General features: G+C 49.6%; 11 non-coding genes across 11 annotated transcripts; 4 read left to right on the top strand and 7 right to left on the bottom strand.

Moving 5' to 3' along the window:
- Positions 1-1,203: 1,203 nt before the first annotated feature.
- Trnap-cgg lies at positions 1,204-1,275 on the bottom strand. The gene has a single exon. It is a non-coding gene; the product is annotated as a tRNA-Pro (tRNA).
- Positions 1,276-1,510: 235 nt separating this feature from the next.
- Trnav-uac lies at positions 1,511-1,583 on the top strand. Its single transcript has one exon. It is a non-coding gene; the product is annotated as a tRNA-Val (tRNA).
- A 1,415-nt stretch (positions 1,584-2,998) lies between these two features.
- On the bottom strand, positions 2,999-3,070 carry Trnap-ugg. The gene has a single exon. It is a non-coding gene; the product is annotated as a tRNA-Pro (tRNA).
- A 1,643-nt stretch (positions 3,071-4,713) lies between these two features.
- Trnap-cgg lies at positions 4,714-4,785 on the bottom strand. The gene has a single exon. It is a non-coding gene; the product is annotated as a tRNA-Pro (tRNA).
- A 236-nt stretch (positions 4,786-5,021) lies between these two features.
- Positions 5,022-5,095, top strand: Trnav-uac. Its single transcript has one exon. It is a non-coding gene; the product is annotated as a tRNA-Val (tRNA).
- Positions 5,096-6,502: 1,407 nt separating this feature from the next.
- Trnap-ugg lies at positions 6,503-6,574 on the bottom strand. Its single transcript has one exon. It is a non-coding gene; the product is annotated as a tRNA-Pro (tRNA).
- Positions 6,575-8,213: 1,639 nt separating this feature from the next.
- Trnap-cgg lies at positions 8,214-8,285 on the bottom strand. Its single transcript has one exon. It is a non-coding gene; the product is annotated as a tRNA-Pro (tRNA).
- A 235-nt stretch (positions 8,286-8,520) lies between these two features.
- Trnav-uac lies at positions 8,521-8,593 on the top strand. The gene has a single exon. It is a non-coding gene; the product is annotated as a tRNA-Val (tRNA).
- Positions 8,594-10,006: 1,413 nt separating this feature from the next.
- Positions 10,007-10,078, bottom strand: Trnap-ugg. The gene has a single exon. It is a non-coding gene; the product is annotated as a tRNA-Pro (tRNA).
- Positions 10,079-11,717: 1,639 nt separating this feature from the next.
- Trnap-cgg lies at positions 11,718-11,789 on the bottom strand. Its single transcript has one exon. It is a non-coding gene; the product is annotated as a tRNA-Pro (tRNA).
- A 235-nt stretch (positions 11,790-12,024) lies between these two features.
- Positions 12,025-12,097, top strand: Trnav-uac. The gene has a single exon. It is a non-coding gene; the product is annotated as a tRNA-Val (tRNA).
- The last annotated feature ends 434 nt before the right edge of the window (positions 12,098-12,531 follow it).

Below are 12,531 nucleotides of genomic sequence, written 5' to 3'. Positions count from 1 at the left end.
AAATTTTCATTACCTCATCGTCTCTAGAATACTGTGCGGTTATCACCTGGTTTCCAACAGCGATAGTAGTAAGTAAATCGACTACAAAGTCTTTCAAAGTAGGTCAGACACAAAAAAAAAATCGGAGCTGCGTGTAGCTCATGTCATTCTGCTTTCAATCGTGAATCTCCGGCTGGGAGTAGTGGCGTACTTCTGTAATCCAAGCTTCTGGGAGGCCGTTGTGTGGGAGAGATCTGGAAACAACTACAGATTCGACCGTTCCACGAGCTCAGGAACGGCCGCGATGCCTTCATCGAGCTCTGCAGATCGACAGATGATAGTGTGGAAATTTCGGCAAGCGGGTGGCTAAGGGTTAAGAGAAGCCAAACGCACTAAACACAAGAAAGTCGGGAAACCGAAGCACACAACTCATAACGAAAAGATTGCGGAATGCAGTGCGAAAGCAAAACTTCGAGAAGACCAACTCTGAAGCCATCGGCGAGCTAGGAATTATTCCGCACAAGAAGCGATCATGTAGGAAGAGCGAGCCGAAGCTGTCGCTCGACCACACAATAAATTTTTGCTTAATCCCAATTTGCAGTACCGGTTCGACACTAGAATACTGCGCCTTGGTTCTTCCAAAAGCGATAGTAATAAGCACGTCCACTGCAGTGTCATTTGGGGTAGTGAGTCAGACATGGGGAGGATATGAGGCGGGTGGAATATGCAACGGCAGGGGCATTGCAGGGCGGCCGCCGACTCCTTGGGCTGTGGCGCGCCGGTGCCGGCGGCGGCCTGGCTGGGCTGCTGGTGCCTCCATGTAGAGCTGCCGCCGAGCCCAGGCACCGTGCCGCTAACGAAGCGATTGCCTTTGGTGACATCTTTTGCAATAACGACTGCGCGAATCGACGGTATCTCGTAAGGAAGGAAAGAGCAGCAGCTGCCGCCGAGCCCAGGCGCCGTGCCTAACACGCAGAAGGTCCCCGGCTCGATTGCGGGCGGAAACCCGTTTTCGTCGCACTCAGCAAGACACTTGCTACGATCTCTACTGTGACCATTTAAATCAACTTCAAACGTTCCATCAGCAGGGTGCACATGGCTCAAATGAAACATGAAACGGTTTCAGAACTGGTTGTCGGATTTTAGCGCTGACTTGGAGGCCTGGAAATGCGCGAAACAGCCGCCGCCATGCGATTTGTTACCGCACCGTTGTACAAAACGCAAGGGCTCGTCCGGGATTTGAACCCGGGACCTCCTGCACCCGAAGCAGGAATCATACCCCTAGACCAACGAGCCTATTCGTTCCGAAAACGCACTGCATGTGAATGACGCCACCTTTGATGGTCTCACCATGTAGGGCTGCAGCTCAGCCAGCGTTCTCCCTGTCTGTCGCGGTTGGATTGTTTTCATCGACGTCTTTTACTGCAGGAACTTCACGAATCGGAGGGAGCTCGTAGCCGATGCCCTTGCTAACACAGAAGACAAACTGTTGCTATTACGAGTCTCCGGGTGGTACATGAAAAGAACCGTCGTTTCCGTGGTGTAGCGGTTATCATGTCTGCTATACACGCAGAAGGTCCCCGGTTCGATCCCGGGCGGGAACACAACAATTTTAATCTATATTTCGGATTTCATTTCCGAGATGACCTCACGTCCGCGTATGCAGAGACAAGCAATGTCGTATGCTAGACGGATAGGGCGTCATTTTACGGTCAAATACTGTTGCTCTCTTATTGCACCGGTATTTGGTAACTGAGAACGCCCCTAGCTCCATTATGGCTGGCAAAATTTATAATCCGGTTCTTCAGGGCTACTTCAAGTGCGCTTGCTACTGGCTTTCCTGAGCTCACCCTACTCGCCTTGTCACAGCTCTGTCAATGTGTGATGCTAACTAATAATGAGAAACTCTTAGCCACGCTCAATCTTACATGCCACCCCTTGGTTGTTGCCGTCGCTAGTAAGATGAGGGTAGACTGTCGCACAATTAAGCTGAATCTCCACTCACGGTGCACATATCCCGCAAAGACAACCTTGTTTTCCGTTGCATGCAAAATTACCGTCTGCTTTTCTACCGAATTCCACCTACGTACTTTACTGGTGCCGCATTCTTGTTATATCCACGTGCTATAACAGGCGTCTACTCTTCATTGAGGAGCTGCAACCGGGGCTGAGTTCCACCTACTCTTCAGCACGGTCAAAATGGCAGGGCTCGTCCGGGATTTGAACCCGGGACCTCCTGCACCCCAAAGCAGGAATCATACCCCCTTTTTTTTTTTTTTTTTTTTTTTTTAATTTTTTTCGTTTTTAGATTGGGAAATTGCATCTGCTACCACCTGTACCCGAAACCTTCGTAATCGCCTTCACGCGTCGGACCAGAGTGTCAATTGCTCACGTCGAATAAGAAATTCGTTTGATATTGACGGCGAGCTTTTTGCGCTGACTCAGCCACTGACGTGCGATCAGTTTGCACAAAACGCGAGGGCTCGTCCGGGATTTGAACCCGGGACCTCCTGCACCCTAAGCAGGAATTATACCCATTTTTTTTTTTTTTTTTTTTTTTGAACCTGTCTCCGCTGTTAGGACACTAAGCAGTGTGGTTAGCTGCATTCAGCCCCCGTGGCAATGTCTTGCAGTCCTCCAGCTTTGTTGACCACAGTTAGGTGCCTCGATAAGAGGTGGACAGGTGTCGCATCGCTCTCGCCGTCACTTGTTACCACGAATCGTACTTAACGTAGTTTTCTGCAAGCGTCAGCGTAGCGTCAGTCGAGCTAAGTCGGGCCAAGTCGCATAAGAGGAGCAACAAAATGCGCATTTCCGGTACCGGGAATCGAACCCCGGCCTCCTGGGTGAGAGCCAGGTACCCCAGCCACTTTTTTTTTTTTTTTTTTTTTTTTTTTTTTTAACGCGTCGGACCAGAGTGTCAATTGCTCACATCGAATAAGAAGTTCATTTGATATTGACGGCGAGCTTTTTGCGCTGACTCAGCCACTGACGTGCGATCAGTTTGCACAAAACGCTAGGGCTCGTCCGGGATTTGAACCCGGGACCTCCTGCACCCAAAGCAGGAATCATACCCCTAGACCAACGAGCCACCTGGCTGGAGCAGTCAAGTTAATCCCAAGTAGTGCGCCTCACAGGGAACACAAACTTTCACGTGAATTCGCAAGATAAACGCTTTCTGCAGGCAGCACTCACCACTGATGAGAAGAATATTAAAGGCAACGAATAAAAAGCGAAATAACTGCATCGAGCACTGCTTATGAACAGCCGGCAGTGCCTCAGTTTCGGTATGTGGTTTCTCAGGGTTAAGAGAAGGCGAATGCACTAAACAAAAGAACATCGGGAAACCAAGCACCAACTCATAACGAAAAGATTGCACAATATACTGCAAGCAAAATTTCCAGAAGACGGATACTGAAGACGCCGCAGACAAAAGAATTATTCTATGCAGTAACGAATATCTAGGAAGCGTGAATTGCATGTGCTGCTCCACCACACAACTTCTTTTGATACTGTTTTACTTATTCTAAATTTTCATTACCTCATCGTCTCTAGAATACTGTGCGGTTATCACCTGGTTTCCAACAGCGATAGTAGTAAGTAAATCGACTACAAAGTCTTTCAAAGTAGGTCAGACACAAAAAAAAAATCGGAGCTGCGTGTAGCTCATGTCATTCTGCTTTCAATCGTGAATCTCCGGCTGGGAGTAGTGGCGTACTTCTGTAATCCAAGCTTCTGGGAGGCCGTTGTGTGGGAGAGATCTGGAAACAACTACAGATTCGACCGTTCCACGAGCTCAGGAACGGCCGCGATGCCTTCATCGAGCTCTGCAGATCGACAGATGATAGTGTGGAAATTTCGGCAAGCGGTGGCTAAGGGTTAAGAGAAGCCAAACGCACTAAACACAAGAAAGTCGGGAAACCGAAGCACACAACTCATAACGAAAAGATTGCGGAATGCAGTGCGAAAGCAAAACTTCGAGAAGACCAACTCTGAAGCCATCGGCGAGCTAGGAATTATTCCGCACAAGAAGCGATCATGTAGGAAGAGCGAGCCGAAGCTGTCGCTCGACCACACAATAAATTTTTGCTTAATCCCAATTTGCAGTACCGGTTCGACACTAGAATACTGCGCCTTGGTTCTTCCAAAAGCGATAGTAATAAGCACGTCCCACTGCAGTGTCATTTGGGGTAGTGAGTCAGACATGGGGGAGGATATGAGGCGGGTGGAATATGCAACGGCAGGGGCATTGCAGGGCGGCCGCCGACTCCTTGGGCTGTGGCGCGCCGGTGCCGGCGGCGGCCTGGCTGGGCTGCTGGTGCCTCCATGTAGAGCTGCCGCCGAGCCCCAGGCACCGTGCCGCTAACGAAGCGATTGCCTTTGGTGACATCTTTTGCAATAACGACTGCGCGAATCGACGGTATCTCGTAAGGAAGGAAAGAGCAGCAGCTGCCGCCGAGCCCAGGCGCCGTGCCTAACACGCAGAAGGTCCCCGGCTCGATTGCGGGCGGAAACCCGTTTTCGTCGCACTCAGCAAGACACTTGCTACGATCTCTACTGTGACCATTTAAATCAACTTCAAACGTTCCATCAGCAGGGGTGCACATGGCTCAAATGAAACATGAAACGGTTTCAGAACTGGTTGTCGGATTTTAGCGCTGACTTGGAGGCCTGGAAATGCGCGAAACAGCCGCCGCCATGCGATTTGTTACCGCACCGTTGTACAAAACGCAAGGGCTCGTCCGGGATTTGAACCCGGGACCTCCTGCACCCGAAGCAGGAATCATACCCCTAGACCAACGAGCCTATTCGTTCCGAAAACGCACTGCATGTGAATGACGCCACCTTTGATGGTCTCACCATGTAGGGCTGCAGCTCAGCCAGCGTTCTCCCTGTCTGTCGCGGTTGGATTGTTTTCATCGACGTCTTTTACTGCAGGAACTTCACGAATCGGAGGGAGCTCGTAGCCGATGCCCTTGCTAACACAGAAGACAAACTGTTGCTATTACGAGTCTCCGGGTGGTACATGAAAAGAAACCGTCGTTTCCGTGGTGTAGCGGTTATCATGTCTGCTATACACGCAGAAGGTCCCCGGTTCGATCCCGGGCTGGGAACACAACAATTTTAATCTATATTTCGGATTTCATTTCCGAGATGACCTCACGTCCGCGTATGCAGAGACAAGCAATGTCGTATGCTAGACGGATAGGGCGTCATTTTACGGTCAAATACTGTTGCTCTCTTATTGCACGGTATTTGGTAACTGAGAACGCCCCCTAGCTCCATTATGGCTGGCAAAATTTATAATCCGGTTCTTCAGGGCTACTTCAAGTGCGCTTGCTACTGGCTTTCCTGAGCTCACCCTACTCGCCTTGTCACAGCTCTGTCAATGTGTGATGCTAACTAATAATGAGAAACTCTTAGCCACGCTCAATCTTACATGCCACCCCTTGGTTGTTGCCGTCGCTAGTAAGATGAGGGTAGACTGTCGCACAATTAAGCTGAATCTCCACTCACGGTGCACATATCCCGCAAAGACAACCTTGTTTTCCGTTGCATGCAAAATTACCGTCTGCTTTTCTACCGAATTCCACCTACGTACTTTACTGGTGCCGCATTCTTGTTATATCCACGTGCTATAACAGGCGTCTACTCTTCATTGAGGAGCTGCAACCGGGGCTGAGTTCCACCTACTCTTCAGCACGGTCAAAATGGCAGGGCTCGTCCGGGATTTGAACCCGGGACCTCCTGCACCCAAAGCAGGAATCATACCCCCTTTTTTTTTTTTTTTTTTTTTTTTTTAATTTTTTTTCGTTTTTAGATTGGGAAATTGCATCTGCTACCACCTGTACCCGAAACCTTCGTAATCGCCTTCACGCGTCGGACCAGAGTGTCAATTGCTCACGTCGAATAAGAAATTCGTTTGATATTGACGGCGAGCTTTTTGCGCTGACTCAGCCACTGACGTGCGATCAGTTTGCACAAAACGCGAGGGCTCGTCCGGGATTTGAACCCGGGACCTCCTGCACCCTAAGCAGGAATTATACCCATTTTTTTTTTTTTTTTTCTTTTTTTGAACCTGTCTCCGCTGTTAGGACACTAAGCAGTGTGGTTAGCTGCATTCAGCCCCCGTGGCAATGTCTTGCAGTCCTCCAGCTTTGTTGACCACAGTTAGGTGCCTCGATAAGAGGTGGACAGGTGTCGCATCGCTCTCGCCGTCACTTGTTACCACGAATCGTACTTAACGTAGTTTTCTGCAAGCGTCAGTCGAGCTAAGTCGGGCCAAGTCGCATAAGAGGAGCAACAAAATGCGCATTTCCGGTACCGGGAATCGAACCCCGGCCTCCTGGGTAAGAGCCAGGTACCCCAGCCACTTTTTTTTTTTTTTTTTTTTTTTTTTTTTTTAACGCGTCGGACCAGAGTGTCAATTGCTCACATCGAATAAGAAGTTCATTTGATATTGACGGCGAGCTTTTTGCGCTGACTCAGCCACTGACGTGCGATCAGTTTGCACAAAACGCTAGGGCTCGTCCGGGATTTGAACCCGGGACCTCCTGCACCCAAAGCAGGAATCATACCCCTAGACCAACGAGCCACCTGGCTGGAGCAGTCAAGTTAATCCCAAGTAGTGCGCCTCACAGGGAACACAAACTTTCACGTGAATTCGCAAGATAAACGCTTTCTGCAGGCAGCACTCACCACTGATGAGAAGAATATTAAAGGCAACGAATAAAAAGCGAAATAACTGCATCGAGCACTGCTTATGAACAGCCGGCAGTGCCTCAGTTTCGGTATGTGGTTTCTCAGGGTTAAGAGAAGGCGAATGCACTAAACAAAAGAACATCGGGAAACCAAGCACCAACTCATAACGAAAAGATTGCACAATATACTGCAAGCAAAATTTCCAGAAGACGGATACTGAAGACGCCGCAGACAAAAGAATTATTCTATGCAGTAACGAATATCTAGGAAGCGTGAATTGCATGTGCTGCTCCACCACACAACTTCTTTTGATACTGTTTTACTTATTCTAAATTTTCATTACCTCATCGTCTCTAGAATACTGTGCGGTTATCACCTGGTTTCCAACAGCGATAGTAGTAAGTAAATCGACTACAAAGTCTTTCAAAGTAGGTCAGACACAAAAAAAAAATCGGAGCTGCGTGTAGCTCATGTCATTCTGCTTTCAATCGTGAATCTCCGGCTGGGAGTAGTGGCGTACTTCTGTAATCCAAGCTTCTGGGAGGCCGTTGTGTGGGAGAGATCTGGAAACAACTACAGATTCGACCGTTCCACGAGCTCAGGAACGGCCGCGATGCCTTCATCGAGCTCTGCAGATCGACAGATGATAGTGTGGAAATTTCGGCAAGCGGTGGCTAAGGGTTAAGAGAAGCCAAACGCACTAAACACAAGAAAGTCGGGAAACCGAAGCACACAACTCATAACGAAAAGATTGCGGAATGCAGTGCGAAAGCAAAACTTCGAGAAGACCAACTCTGAAGCCATCGGCGAGCTAGGAATTATTCCGCACAAGAAGCGATCATGTAGGAAGAGCGAGCCGAAGCTGTCGCTCGACCACACAATAAATTTTTGCTTAATCCCAATTTGCAGTACCGGTTCGACACTAGAATACTGCGCCTTGGTTCTTCCAAAAGCGATAGTAATAAGCACGTCCACTGCAGTGTCATTTGGGGTAGTGAGTCAGACATGGGGAGGATATGAGGCGGGTGGAATATGCAACGGCAGGGGCATTGCAGGGCGGCCGCCGACTCCTTGGGCTGTGGCGCGCCGGTGCCGGCGGCGGCCTGGCTGGGCTGCTGGTGCCTCCATGTAGAGCTGCCGCCGAGCCCAGGCACCGTGCCGCTAACGAAGCGATTGCCTTTGGTGACATCTTTTGCAATAACGACTGCGCGAATCGACGGTATCTCGTAAGGAAGGAAAGAGCAGCAGCTGCCGCCGAGCCCAGGCGCCGTGCCTAACACGCAGAAGGTCCCCGGCTCGATTGCGGGCGGAAACCCGTTTTCGTCGCACTCAGCAAGACACTTGCTACGATCTCTACTGTGACCATTTAAATCAACTTCAAACGTTCCATCAGCAGGGTGCACATGGCTCAAATGAAACATGAAACGGTTTCAGAACTGGTTGTCGGATTTTAGCGCTGACTTGGAGGCCTGGAAATGCGCGAAACAGCCGCCGCCATGCGATTTGTTACCGCACCGTTGTACAAAACGCAAGGGCTCGTCCGGGATTTGAACCCGGGACCTCCTGCACCCGAAGCAGGAATCATACCCCTAGACCAACGAGCCTATTCGTTCCGAAAACGCACTGCATGTGAATGACGCCACCTTTGATGGTCTCACCATGTAGGGCTGCAGCTCAGCCAGCGTTCTCCCTGTCTGTCGCGGTTGGATTGTTTTCATCGACGTCTTTTACTGCAGGAACTTCACGAATCGGAGGGAGCTCGTAGCCGATGCCCTTGCTAACACAGAAGACAAACTGTTGCTATTACGAGTCTCCGGGTGGTACATGAAAAGAACCGTCGTTTCCGTGGTGTAGCGGTTATCATGTCTGCTATACACGCAGAAGGTCCCCGGTTCGATCCCGGGCGGGAACACAACAATTTTAATCTATATTTCGGATTTCATTTCCGAGATGACCTCACGTCCGCGTATGCAGAGACAAGCAATGTCGTATGCTAGACGGATAGGGCGTCATTTTACGGTCAAATACTGTTGCTCTCTTATTGCACCGGTATTTGGTAACTGAGAACGCCCCTAGCTCCATTATGGCTGGCAAAATTTATAATCCGGTTCTTCAGGGCTACTTCAAGTGCGCTTGCTACTGGCTTTCCTGAGCTCACCCTACTCGCCTTGTCACAGCTCTGTCAATGTGTGATGCTAACTAATAATGAGAAACTCTTAGCCACGCTCAATCTTACATGCCACCCCTTGGTTGTTGCCGTCGCTAGTAAGATGAGGGTAGACTGTCGCACAATTAAGCTGAATCTCCACTCACGGTGCACATATCCCGCAAAGACAACCTTGTTTTCCGTTGCATGCAAAATTACCGTCTGCTTTTCTACCGAATTCCACCTACGTACTTTACTGGTGCCGCATTCTTGTTATATCCACGTGCTATAACAGGCGTCTACTCTTCATTGAGGAGCTGCAACCGGGGCTGAGTTCCACCTACTCTTCAGCACGGTCAAAATGGCAGGGCTCGTCCGGGATTTGAACCCGGGACCTCCTGCACCCAAAGCAGGAATCATACCCCCTTTTTTTTTTTTTTTTTTTTTTTTTTAATTTTTTTTCGTTTTTAGATTGGGAAATTGCATCTGCTACCACCTGTACCCGAAACCTTCGTAATCGCCTTCACGCGTCGGACCAGAGTGTCAATTGCTCACGTCGAATAAGAAATTCGTTTGATATTGACGGCGAGCTTTTTGCGCTGACTCAGCCACTGACGTGCGATCAGTTTGCACAAAACGCGAGGGCTCGTCCGGGATTTGAACCCGGGACCTCCTGCACCCTAAGCAGGAATTATACCCATTTTTTTTTTTTTTTTTTTTTTTTGAACCTGTCTCCGCTGTTAGGACACTAAGCAGTGTGGTTAGCTGCATTCAGCCCCCGTGGCAATGTCTTGCAGTCCTCCAGCTTTGTTGACCACAGTTAGGTGCCTCGATAAGAGGTGGACAGGTGTCGCATCGCTCTCGCCGTCACTTGTTACCACGAATCGTACTTAACGTAGTTTTCTGCAAGCGTCAGCGTAGCGTCAGTCGAGCTAAGTCGGGCCAAGTCGCATAAGAGGAGCAACAAAATGCGCATTTCCGGTACCGGGAATCGAACCCCGGCCTCCTGGGTGAGAGCCAGGTACCCCAGCCACTTTTTTTTTTTTTTTTTTTTTTTTTTTAACGCGTCGGACCAGAGTGTCAATTGCTCACATCGAATAAGAAGTTCATTTGATATTGACGGCGAGCTTTTTGCGCTGACTCAGCCACTGACGTGCGATCAGTTTGCACAAAACGCTAGGGCTCGTCCGGGATTTGAACCCGGGACCTCCTGCACCCAAAGCAGGAATCATACCCCTAGACCAACGAGCCACCTGGCTGGAGCAGTCAAGTTAATCCCAAGTAGTGCGCCTCACAGGGAACACAAACTTTCACGTGAATTCGCAAGATAAACGCTTTCTGCAGGCAGCACTCACCACTGATGAGAAGAATATTAAAGGCAACGAATAAAAAGCGAAATAACTGCATCGAGCACTGCTTATGAACAGCCGGCAGTGCCTCAGTTTCGGTATGTGGTTTCTCAGGGTTAAGAGAAGGCGAATGCACTAAACAAAAGAACATCGGGAAACCAAGCACCAACTCATAACGAAAAGATTGCACAATATACTGCAAGCAAAATTTCCAGAAGACGGATACTGAAGACGCCGCAGACAAAAGAATTATTCTATGCAGTAACGAATATCTAGGAAGCGTGAATTGCATGTGCTGCTCCACCACACAACTTCTTTTGATACTGTTTTACTTATTCTAAATTTTCATTACCTCATCGTCTCTAGAATACTGTGCGGTTATCACCTGGTTTCCAACAGCGATAGTAGTAAGTAAATCGACTACAAAGTCTTTCAAAGTAGGTCAGACACAAAAAAAAAATCGGAGCTGCGTGTAGCTCATGTCATTCTGCTTTCAATCGTGAATCTCCGGCTGGGAGTAGTGGCGTACTTCTGTAATCCAAGCTTCTGGGAGGCCGTTGTGTGGGAGAGATCTGGAAACAACTACAGATTCGACCGTTCCACGAGCTCAGGAACGGCCGCGATGCCTTCATCGAGCTCTGCAGATCGACAGATGATAGTGTGGAAATTTCGGCAAGCGGTGGCTAAGGGTTAAGAGAAGCCAAACGCACTAAACACAAGAAAGTCGGGAAACCGAAGCACACAACTCATAACGAAAAGATTGCGGAATGCAGTGCGAAAGCAAAACTTCGAGAAGACCAACTCTGAAGCCATCGGCGAGCTAGGAATTATTCCGCACAAGAAGCGATCATGTAGGAAGAGCGAGCCGAAGCTGTCGCTCGACCACACAATAAATTTTTGCTTAATCCCAATTTGCAGTACCGGTTCGACACTAGAATACTGCGCCTTGGTTCTTCCAAAAGCGATAGTAATAAGCACGTCCACTGCAGTGTCATTTGGGGTAGTGAGTCAGACATGGGGAGGATATGAGGCGGGTGGAATATGCAACGGCAGGGGCATTGCAGGGCGGCCGCCGACTCCTTGGGCTGTGGCGCGCCGGTGCCGGCGGCGGCCTGGCTGGGCTGCTGGTGCCTCCATGTAGAGCTGCCGCCGAGCCCAGGCACCGTGCCGCTAACGAAGCGATTGCCTTTGGTGACATCTTTTGCAATAACGACTGCGCGAATCGACGGTATCTCGTAAGGAAGGAAAGAGCAGCAGCTGCCGCCGAGCCCAGGCGCCGTGCCTAACACGCAGAAGGTCCCCGGCTCGATTGCGGGCGGAAACCCGTTTTCGTCGCACTCAGCAAGACACTTGCTACGATCTCTACTGTGACCATTTAAATCAACTTCAAACGTTCCATCAGCAGGGTGCACATGGCTCAAATGAAACATGAAACGGTTTCAGAACTGGTTGTCGGATTTTAGCGCTGACTTGGAGGCCTGGAAATGCGCGAAACAGCCGCCGCCATGCGATTTGTTACCGCACCGTTGTACAAAACGCAAGGGCTCGTCCGGGATTTGAACCCGGGACCTCCTGCACCCGAAGCAGGAATCATACCCCTAGACCAACGAGCCTATTCGTTCCGAAAACGCACTGCATGTGAATGACGCCACCTTTGATGGTCTCACCATGTAGGGCTGCAGCTCAGCCAGCGTTCTCCCTGTCTGTCGCGGTTGGATTGTTTCCATCGACGTCTTTTACTACAGGAACTTCACGAATCGGAGGGAGCTCGTAGCCGATGCCCTTGCTAACACAGAAGACAAACTGTTGCTATTACGAGTCTCCGGGTGGTACATGAAAAGAACCGTCGTTTCCGTGGTGTAGCGGTTATCACGTCTGCTTTACACGCAGAAGGTCCCCGGTTCGATCCCGGGCGGGAACACAACAATTTTAATCTATATTTCGGATTTCATTTCCGAGATGACCTGACGTCCGCGTATGCAGAGACAAGCAATGTCGTATGCTAGACGGATAGGGCGTCATTTTACGGTCAAATACTGTTGCTCTCTTATTGCACCGGTATTTGGTAACTGAGAACGCCCCTAGCTCCATTATGGCTGGCAAAATTTATAATCCGGTTCTTCAGGGCTACTTCAAGTGCGCTTGCTACTGGCTTTCCTGAGCTCACCCTACTCGCCTTGTCACAGCTCTGTCAAAGTGTGATGCTAACTAATAATGAGAAACTCTTAGCCACGCTCAATCTTACATGCCACCCCTTGGTTGTTGCCGTCGCTAGTAAGATGAGGGTAGACTGTCGCACAATTAAGCTGAATCTCCACTCACGGTGCACATATCCCGCAAAGACAACCTTGTTTT

This window comes from Schistocerca piceifrons, unplaced genomic scaffold (assembly GCF_021461385.2).
Source record: "Schistocerca piceifrons isolate TAMUIC-IGC-003096 unplaced genomic scaffold, iqSchPice1.1 HiC_scaffold_649, whole genome shotgun sequence".
In the NCBI taxonomy this organism is placed as follows: domain Eukaryota; kingdom Metazoa; phylum Arthropoda; class Insecta; order Orthoptera; family Acrididae; genus Schistocerca; species Schistocerca piceifrons.
Note: the sequence above shows the minus strand (reverse complement) of the source record. Positions and strands in the feature narration are given on the sequence as shown.